At 39.2% G+C, this 11,122-nt stretch overlaps 2 long non-coding RNA genes across 3 annotated transcripts; one reads left to right on the top strand and one right to left on the bottom strand.

Moving 5' to 3' along the window:
- Window positions 1-10,874, bottom strand: LOC110955057 (uncharacterized). 2 transcript variants are annotated; one of them, XR_007943415.1, is made up of 3 exons: window positions 10,732-10,874; window positions 10,383-10,464; window positions 1-109 (listed from the first exon to the last, which is right to left on the bottom strand). It is a non-coding gene; the product is annotated as an uncharacterized LOC110955057 (long non-coding RNA). The 2 variants fall into 2 exon arrangements; XR_007943414.1 differs by lacking the exon at window positions 1-109 and adding an exon at window positions 5,767-5,872.
- On the top strand, window positions 5,879-9,762 carry LOC127534868 (uncharacterized). The gene is made up of 2 exons (XR_007943416.1): window positions 5,879-8,478; window positions 8,513-9,762. It is a non-coding gene; the product is annotated as an uncharacterized LOC127534868 (long non-coding RNA).
- Window positions 10,875-11,122: the final 248 nt, after the last annotated feature.

The following is an 11,122-nucleotide window of genomic DNA, read 5'->3' as shown; positions in this document are numbered from 1 at the left end:
TACGCAGAACAACAGCCGGAACAAGAACAGTCCATACATTCACTGTTTCTCCATGAAGAGCCGACTGCATGCCATGTCTTATCCACATCGTCCTGACAGTGGGTCATGCCTTTAGGTGGTAAAAAAATTAAATTGTAAAAATTTGCAGCACAGTTCTATGACATCCACATTGTTCTGGAAAGGAAAAGTGTCTATGTGTGTTTCTTGTCATTTACCAAGTGTAGGGAGCTTAATGTAACAGAAAGCATCTGACAGTGACAGCAGAGCACAAAGCAGGAGTGCCAGAGTCAAATATTTCTGCATGAGAAAACAGGTACAAACATTGTGGTTGGAGCATTTAATCACAGCATAAGGAATCCAGGTAAATATCCCAGCATGCATTTGGCAACAAACTAAGCAATCTTCTGAATTGTTAACCTATTTATCACTTATATTCATTAAACACTAGAGTTAACAACAATGTCATTATTTTTCCCAAGACATTATTCTGTCAAGAATTTCACAAAATACCAACAAACAGCTGTTAACAGAATTTCTTAAATTAACAGTTTAAAAACTTGCCATTGTGGCAGTCATACTTGTTAGCTTTGAAGTGTTCACGTAAGAGGCTGATGCTGTGTTGTGTTTCAAGTGAAGAACTCTGTCTTTTAAACCCTGTGTGTGTGCAGGGACCTTTGGAGTCAAACATGAGGGGGAGATAGGAGGAGTGATCATCTAACTTACTGGAAAAGATCAACACCTCTGAGGTCATTTTTCAGAATTATAGTTCATTTAAAGTTGTGACAAAATATAGTCAGACCATCAAAAATACTACTAGACTCATGCTAATGACCACCATTAGCACACAAGGGCTCAGTGACGCATTTCAACGACCCCCACCGATACACAAATACTCAAATAGTCATTCTGCTCTTAATCTGCCACACTGTGATCACTTTAGTCCCTTTAATTCTGTTTTTACAGAATGTAATTTCCTGTTTTTTAACTTGTTGTGATTTAGTGTTTTTGTTGTTGTAACAAATAATTTCCCAGGTTTGGGATAAATAAAATATTTCTATTCTATTCTATTGTTGACTGGTCCAATAAAACAACAACAATAATAAATGACTTTATACAACAGTACTATGCTTATACTAAACACTTCATACGTAAGTACCAGACATATTTAGGTCCCACGTCTTGCAAAGGAAGGAGATTTAAAGTTTTCTCAGTGAAAAATTATTTTATTGACATGTGTACAACACTGATGGAATATGAAAATCTTTTTTGGTTACACTCTGTCCTGAAGTCCTCATACCAGTGAAACTGAGAGTAGTAGGAACTCCCCGATGGCATTTAGACACTGATGGTGCGGGCATGCGGATGAGAAGAGGAGGAGAAACATGTCACCTAATCATATTTAACAGGAAAACATGTCTACAGTTCACTACTTAATTGCATTTAATCTGAAAACCAGTGGAAAACAACAACAAAAAACAGTAAACATACAACAGAAAAGCCGTTTAGTGGCCACAGAGTGAAATCTAAGTTGCGCGCGTTCACGTGAAGGGAGGAGTCAGGTTTTTCCAGGGAGCAGGAAAATACTAAAAGACCAGTCTTTATAGCAGATGGTATGAGCTGCAGGTGTGAGGCTCTTGCAGCTGCAGCTAATCCAGTAATCAAGCCTCACAGACCAGCGACACACCAGCAGGGGAAGGGATGGCCAGAAGGGGGCGGGACTAAGATAGGTCCGTGACAGAAATGTTTTTTAGGATATGATTCGAGAACTTGTATGATTCAGAAACTACCTGCAATTACACAACTATGGGAAACGTTTGTAACTGTCAGTTTACTTTTTCTTTGCACGTGTACGTACACAAATCAGCAGCTTGTACAGGTGAAGTCTCTACATCTCCTGTTTATCCATTAAGATCCAATAAGATGAAATATTCTATCCAGAGAGTTCTGAAAGTCAGTCATACCTACATGAAAAAAATGACTGAAAATAACACGTTTAGAAACTATCAGTACCACTGTAGCCTTATTCATATGAAAACTCCACAACATTTTACTCACTTTATCTTATTGTTCTTCTGTTTAAAATGCAGCCGTTTTGGGTTTTTTTTTCTGCGTCACTCAGGATAAAAATACATGTTTCTGCAGTTTTTACTTCATCAGAACAGCTCATATTCATTAACCTGGCAATAGCCAGATTAATAATTGTGTAGTACTTGATAGTACTCCACAATATCAATCTGGGACCGCTCCATGTAAATCCGTTGGGAGGAAAGAGGCACGGATTGGACAATGCAACAGTATGTCCTGCCTCTGACAGGTTTGTTTTTAGCCAATCGCGGGATCTTCACAATGAGCGGAGCCAATTGGTAGATTAAACTCTTACCAAAGGTAGTGTCTACAGATACGGACCCGTACCCGTAGCCTGTGGCCTACGGATACGGCACTTTCCCTTGCTATAAATATTAATAAGACGTACATGAATATTAATGAGCCGGCTGATGAACGCGCTTTGTGATTGGCTGGTAATCCGACGTACATAAATATTAATGAGCCGGTTTGGTAATCCGAGTGATGAAGGCGCTTCCGTGATTCGAGGTGAATCTGCGTGCCGAGCCTGTCATGTCAGTCATCTGCTGTTCTCTTTTCTATCATGCATAATGTCTTATAAATATCATTATCTGACTTTTTCACGGACAGCGATTTGGGGGTTGAAATCAGCACTACTATTAAAAATAGCAAAACTTTTTATTCACGTGACCCTGTTCTAATAAAGCACAAACAGCAAACAAAACAAATGGCGGAACTAACAGCCAGCAAACTACAAGTATTTTTTTACCTTCAAAAGTAGCGACAGACTATTACATATTAACAACCTAAACAAAACCCTGACGTATTTTCTACGTCTGTCAACACAGACACTATCACAGTCACTTTAATGTTAGCGGACTCTGTTGAATGGCTAAGTTACATAACCACAAACAAATCTCACAATATCACAGTAAATCGAGTTTGTGTTTTTTTTTAATTCATGCCGAATTAAAGAGCTGCTCCTCACCATTCACGAGTGTTTGTTTCATATTCGACATCCTTAACTTTATCTTGTAAATTAGCGTCCGAAATTAAATGGGAACATTTGCAATGGAGTTCGTCAGCCGCTTCCACCACTGAACGCAATAAACTACTTAATAGGAACTGGACTTCAAACAATTTAGACACGGCGTCTAAAAGCGTAAAAACTGCAATGTCTAAAGTGTGAGAGGAGACGGTGTATTTTTGGCTAAATTACACAATGTTCGCCGTCAAAGTCATTCATATAAACTGCCTGTAATGTGCAGCAAATAGTAGTTAACCGGCGCCAGCTCTTCAGTTACCTTAACGGGTCCGTACCTCTAGTACAGATGCTACGGGTACGGGTCCGTACCTCTAGTACAGAAAACCCGTAGGTAAAAAAGCACAAACATCTTTACCATCCAGAAATGCGCAAAGCGCCTCTCGTTGTTCTTCCTTCAAAGAAGCGATAGGAGATTCAGCTAAACTGACTTAATAGCAGCATCTACACGATCGTTGTCCTCCGTTGCCATGATTGTTTTGATCTACTGGCGCTTGGTGTCGTCTTCACACCCGGATATCCCGCCCCACACACGAATACTGCTGCGTGATTGGCCCGTACCAACTTGGTTCTGTACGAACAGTGAATGCGGGAGCGGAGCAAGATGGTTTCTTGAGAGATTTGTGAATTCACAAATATCGCGAGAAATCAACTTGCTGGCAAGGTTACATATTCATGTTCAAAGCATGCAACAACCAGCAGCGAACAATATAATAAAAACAAAAAACTTGGGTTCATTTGCAGCTGAGTCTTTAATAGTGTAGAACACTATGACTGAAAACTCTGGCTTCATTTGGCTCTGACAATAAACTGTGGTTTTATGACAGGGAGGACTAGAAATAATGATGATGATGATGAAACATACAAGGAGATAAAGCTAATGATATTCGTTTGTATTCATAATTATGCATACTGGCCATTTAAGAAAGACACATGATTATTAAAAATGAAGTGGAATAAAATGCTATTAATGAGCATAGCTTGTTAAAAAAACATAAGTGAGCATATCTATTATTTGGAAAATCATTTATTTTATTTTGTTTTTGATGATATTCGGACCTGGAAATTCAGGAAAAAGCAGTTAAATTACATTGAAATAACAATTGAAAACACTTCTTGTGGTGGTATCAGACTTGATTTGGATGATGATCAATTGTGGGCATGACTAAACTTTTTAGGAAAATGGTATCTGACCTCAGAAAGTCTGTTGTAACCTGTAACTTTCAGAGAGTTATGATAAAATTCAGTTAATATCGGAAACAGACAATTGTCGGTCCATTTTTTTGTTTGTTTTACCACACACAAAAAAATATGTTGTTAGAGAGAGAGAGAGAGAGAGAGAGAGAGAGAGAGAGAGAGAGAGAGAGAGAGAGGTAAGGTGCCACTTTTTTCCTTGCTACAATTAGATTTTGCACATTATGAGAAAATTTTGTTGTAAAATATAAAATCTTTTGATGACATTCTAGCATGTGTTTAAAGTTAAACAGCCAAGTCTCTGGGAAAAACACCTGCCAAAACAATATACTTCTGTATATTCTAGTTCTGTATTCCAAAACCAGAATATACAAAAGAGTGCACAGTCTGTGGTGTTATTTTAGTAGGATAACTACTGCAACTCTAAATAGTTGTATTGTGGAAAATATCAATAAGTCCTGATTACTGCTGCAACTGAGTGTTGATGTGCATTTCATTAATAAAATGAAATAAAAGATAAGCATATTGTGACAATCCCTCCTGCTCCTCCTCCTCTTTCTCCCCTTGCATGTGTCTCACTCTGCTGTCTGTTCCAGCCTCAGGGAGATGGTGGAGGGTGGAGCTGGGAGGGGCTGAGTTACCTGCCAAACAGGGCAGGGCCAGAAGGCATAAAAGGCTGGCTGCATAGTTTGTTCTCTCTCTCTCAGCAGGGCCTGCATCTGCCACCCCAGCCATCGCCTTTGTCAGTTTGTTATATCTTCCAGCATCCACCATATACATGCTCACTCATTTTTCATTTGCTGACACTCTGAATCTGCTCTTTACATCTTACATATACTTGTGCTTTATTTTTGGGTATTTTCTGTTAATAAATTATACTTTGATTGGCTATTGCTGTGTGTTGCCTCCCTTTCTTTGTTGTCTACCTTGAGCCAGGTAGTAACACACTGCATATATTTCATTTTATTGATGTTTATTAAAATATTCCACCATATTGGCTGCAGAACAAAGCAAGTTAATGATTCAAAAATGAATGACGCCTTAGAAACAAAAAAAACATTATTTATTTAAGATTCAATTCAACATTGAATATGAAGCTACCATTTGAACATAAATTTAAAAATTCTTATGAAATTTTGTACGATTAAGTGAATTCTGCATGATCATTTTATGTGAATGTGTTTCCTTGCTCCTGGGACTTAATTCAGTAGTCCTAAAACAATGACTCCATCACTTCCCTACTCGAGCATAATTTGTGCATAGCACTGTCGGGTCGTCTTTCTTGTGCACTACGTAGTCGCATGCCTTCGAGTCAAACACTGACACGCAGTCATCAGGGATGCCCCTTGGGATGCCATACCTGTGGCCACAGAGTAAAAACAGAGTTAACAGTGAAATATATCAAATCAAACAGTCAAACAGATGTTATTTTTCCTTCCCCTTACAATGTTGTGACATGTACTTACGCAGAACAACAGCCGGAACAAGAACAGTCCATACATTCACTGTTTCTCCATGAAGAGCCGACTGCATGCCATGTCTTATCCACATCGTCCTGACAGTGGGTCATGCCTTTAGGTGGTAAAAAAATAAAATTATAAAAATTTGCAGCACAGTTCTATGACATCCACATTGTTCTGGAAAGGAAAAGTGTGTGTGTGTGTGTGTGTGTGTGTGTGTGTGTGTGTGTGTGTGGTCAGGTGCTGGCTATACTTGTGGGGACCGAATGTCCCCACAACTGTAGGTAAACCGTAAAACGTTTCTTTAGGGTTAGGCATTGTTTTGGATAGGGTTAGAGTTAGGGTTAGGGTTAGTTATGAGGGGCCGTACAAGACTTAATTCATTCTCGTCCTCTCACACGCATATATTTCTCTCATACTCACATACATTCTCCTGTGACACACATACACACGTGGACAAAATTGTTGGTACCCCTCAGTTAAAGAAGGAAAAACCCACAATTCTCACTGAAATCACTTGAAACTCACAAAAGTAACAATAAATAAAAATTTATTGAAAATTAAATAATCAAAAACAGCCATTACTTTTGAATTGTTGATTAACATAATTATTTAAAAAACAAACTAATGAAACAGGCCTGGACAAAAATGATGGTACCTCTATAAAAGATTGAAAACTATTTGACCAGAGTGACATGATTAACTCAGGTGTGTCATTTAATTGACATCACAGGTGTTTCCAAACTCATAATCAGTCAGTCTGCCTATTTAAAGGGAGACAAGTAGTCACCCTGCTGTTTGGTGAAAAGGTGTGTACCACACTGAACATGGACAACAGAAAGCGAAGGAGAGAATTGTCCCAGGACATCCGAAAAAAAATTATAGACAAACATCTTAAAGGTAAAGGCTATAAGACCATCTCTAAACAGCTTGAAGTTCCTGTGACAACAGTGGCTCATATTATTTAGAAGTTCAAGACCCACGGGACAGTAGCCAACCTCCCTGGACGTGGCCGCAAGAGGAAAATTGATGACAAATTGAAGAGACGGATCGTTGGAATTGTATCCAAAGAGCCCAGAGCAACCTCCAAAGAAATTAAAGGTGAACTCCAAGGCCAAGGTACATCAGTGTCAGATCGCACCATTCGTCGTTGTTTGAGCCAAAGTGGACTTCATGGGAGACGACCAAGGAGGACACCACTGCTGAAAAAAGCTCATAAAAAAGCCAGACTGGAATTTGCAAAAATGCATGTTGACAAGCCACAAAGCTTCTGGGAGAATGTCCTTTGGACAGATGAGACCAAACTGGAGCTTTTTGGTAAGGCACATCAACTCTATGTTCATAGACTCAAAAACCAAGCATACGAAGAAAAGAACACTGTCCCTACGGTGAAACATGGAGGAGGCTCAGTAATGTTTTGGGGCTGCTTTGCTGCATCTGGCACAGGGTGTCTTGAAAGTGTGCAAGGTAAGATGAAATCTGAAGACTATCAAGGCATTCTGGAGAGAAATGTGCTGCCTAGTGTCAGAAAGCTTGGTCTCAGTCGCAGGTCATGGGTCTTCCAACAGGACAACGATCCAAAACACACAGCCAAAAACACCCAAGAATGGCTGAGAGAAAAGCGTTGGACTATTCTAAAGTGGCCTTCTATGAGCCCAGATCTGAATCCCATTGAACATATGTGGAAGGAGCTGAAACATGCCATTTGGAGAAGACACCCATCAAACCTGAGACAACTGGAGCTGTTTGCTCTTGAGGAGTGGGCCAAAATACCTGTTGACAGCTGCAGAACGCTCATTGACAAATACAGAAATCGTTTAATTGCAGTGATTGCCTCAAAAGGTTGTGCAACAAAATATTAAGTTATGGGTACCATCATTTTTGTCCAGCCCTATTTCATTAGTTTGTTTTTTTAAATAATTATGTTAATCAACAATTCAAAAGTGATGGCTGATTTTGATTACTTCATTTTCAATAAATTTTTATTTATTGTTACTTTTGTGAGTTTCAAGTGATTTCAGTGAGAATTGTGGGTTTTTCCTTCTTTAACTGAGGGGTACCAACAATTTTGTTCACGTGTGTACATTCTCCTTTCACATACATAAATTCTCCTTTCACACACATATATTTTCACTCTCTTACACGCATACATTCTCCTCTCACACACATACATTATCCTTTCACATACATATATTTTCCTTGCACACACATACATTCTTCTTTCACATACATATATTTTAATATTCACGCACACACACATTCTGCTTTCACATACATACATTTTCACTCATGCACACACATACATTCTCCTCTCACATGCATATATTGTCACACTTGCACGTACATACATTCTCCTTTCACATTCATACATTCTCCGAAATAAATAGACATATATGTATATGTACAAAGAAAATATATGGATGAAAGAGAAGAATGTATGTATGTAAGAGGAGAATGTAGGTGTGTGAGAGGAGAATGTATGTATGTGCGAGAGAGAATAGTGGAAAAGGAAGTAAGTATAGTGGAAAAGGAAGTCCATCGTTTTTTGCGCTGTGATTGGCTGAAAAGCTCAAGTGGGCGGTGATGTTCAGGTAACGGTTACCATGGCAGGTGGAGAGGAGTCCCGAGCGCTTCAGCAAGCCATTGGGGTTTTAAGAAACATTTTGTCATGGTTGATGCTACGGGTACGGACCCGTACCCGTAGCATCTGTACTAGAGGTACGGACCCGTACCCGTAGCATCTGTACTAGAGGTACGGACCCGTTAAGGTCACTGAAGAGCTGGCGCCGGTTAACTACTATTTGCTGCACATTACAGGCAGTTTATATGAATGACTTTGACGGCGAACATTGTATAATTTAACCAAAAATACACCGTCTCCTCTCACACTTTAGACATTGCAGTTTTTACGCTTTTAGACGCCGTGTCTAAATTGTTTGAAGTCCAGTTCCTATTAATTAGTTTACCGCGTAATATATGTGTGTGAAAGGAGAATGTATGTGTGTGAGAGGAGAATGTATGTGTGTGAGAGGAGAATGTATACGTGTAAGAGAGTGAAAATATATGTGTGTGAAAGGAGAATGTATGTATGTGAAAGGAGAATGTATGTGTGTCACAGGAGAATGTATGTGAGTATGAGAGAAAATATATGTGTGTGAGAGGACGAGAATGAATTAAGTCTAGTACGGCCCCTCATACGCGCACACAGACACACACAGACACACACACACACACACACACACACAGCAACAGCAGCTCCTTTATTTCAAACTACCAATTAGATACTTATAGACATTATAGCGTCAGCAGCTCCTTCCCCTGCCATCAGGTAGAGCTGATGTTTCCTCTTCATCATGTGCAGAGTTTTGTTCATTTATTTTTGTGCAAAAAAGTTTTATTGAAATATTAAACAAAAGTAAGAATGCCTGTTTTTGTAACAAAACAAATGTACAAAATGAGTCAATTATAAGGCTTCTCATAAAAACACTGAATGCAAAAGAGTTTGTCAAAACACAAATGATTCATATTTGCCTGATTAGGCTAAATATGAGGCTACAAACAATAATAAATTAGGAGCCGTTTGGGAGCCGAAAGAACCGGCTTTTCTTTGGTAGCCGTTCCAAAAGCTCTCTGAAAAGAGCTGAACTTCCATCACTACTGTCCTCTCTGTCCCTCATCTCTCAACTGGTTTTTGAAGGCAGAGCTGCGATGCAATGCAGAGACATCATTACCTGAGTAGCGTCACGTGGGATGCCTGAACTCGTACATAATTGGTCTGTGCCTTTCTGAGCTGATAGACCAATGATAAACACTGGAAAGCTGCACCGGTAAAATAGAAGCGACCTGTCAAATTTACACCCGTATAGACAGCGTCTGGGTCCGGATCCGGACCGCGGTCCGCCTTTTAGTGAGCCCTGTTCTCAGCCAGACACCTTTCCCCGCCCCATCCAGCTTCACCGCTTCCTGACACAGATAAGACGAATTTATGAACGGGAAAGTGAACGTTATGTCAAAAAACTTACTGATACATATATATGTTTGCGCATTTTTAAGTGGTTATATGAAAATTCGGGACCTTTTCTAGTGAGTATACAGCATATACATGCGTATCACGTAGACTACACCACTAGGTTAGGGTAAGGGTTAGGGGTTAGATATGAATGGGAGTCAATGGTAAGTCCCCACAATGATAGAAAAACATAGTATGTGTGTGTGTGTGTGTGTGTGTGTGTGTGTGTGTGTGTGTGTGTGTGTGTGTGTGTGTGTGTGTGTGTGTGTGTGTTCTTGTACTTGCTACATGGTGAGGACCATTTTCTGCATTTAACTATCAAAGTGAGGACATTTTTACAAAGTGAGGACATTTTGGCCGGTCCTCACTTTGAAACAGCCATGTTTGAGGGTGAAGACTTGTTTTAAGAGAACAGGTATGAATTGAGGTTTGGTTAGGGTTAGGGTAAGGATTAGGGTTAGGCAATCAGTTGTGATGGTTAAGGTTAGGGTAAGGCTCTAGGAAATGCATTACGCCTATGGATGTCCTCACTAAGATAGAAGTACAAACATGTGTGTGTGTGTGTGTGTGTGTGTGTGTGTGTGTGTGTGTGTGTGTGTTTCTTGTCATTTACCAAGTGTGAGGACTTTAGAGGTACAGAAAGCATCTGACAGTGACAACAGAGCACAAAGCAGCAGTATTGGAGTCAAATATTTCTGCATGAGAAAACAGGTACAAACATTGTAGTTGGAGCATTTAATCACAGCATAAGGAATCCAGGTAAGTATCCCAGCATGCATTTGGCAACAGAGAAATCTTCTGAAATGTTAACCTAATCACTATTTATCACTTATATTCATTAAACATTAGAGTTTAAAACAATGTAATTATTTTTCCCAAGACACTATTCTATCAAGAATTTCACAAAATACCAACAAACAGCTGTTAACAGAATTTCTTAAATTAACAATTTAAAAACTTACCATTGTGGCAGTCATACTTGTTAATTTTGAAGTGTTCACGTAAGAGGCTGATACTGTGTTGTGTTTTAAGTGAAGGACTCTTTCTTTTAAACCCTGTGTGTGTGCAGGGACCTTTGGAGTCAAACATGAGGGGGACATAGGAGGAGTGATCATCAAGCTTACTGGAAAAGATCAACACCTCTGAGGTCATTTGTCAGAATTACAGGGTTTTTTTTATCTTTATTTCATTCATTTGTAAAGTATTTTTTAATGTAAATACAAACTTCTCCAAACTAGAATGAAAGGGAGCAGAAAGAAGACAAGTCTTATTTTATCTGCCCCTTTATCCCCAGAACTCAGTTTACAAAAAACAAACTAAAAAAACAACAACATAAGTAACAATATATATATA

This window comes from Acanthochromis polyacanthus, chromosome 7 (assembly GCF_021347895.1).
Source record: "Acanthochromis polyacanthus isolate Apoly-LR-REF ecotype Palm Island chromosome 7, KAUST_Apoly_ChrSc, whole genome shotgun sequence".
Classification (NCBI taxonomy): domain Eukaryota; kingdom Metazoa; phylum Chordata; class Actinopteri; family Pomacentridae; genus Acanthochromis; species Acanthochromis polyacanthus.
Note: the sequence above shows the minus strand (reverse complement) of the source record. Positions and strands in the feature narration are given on the sequence as shown.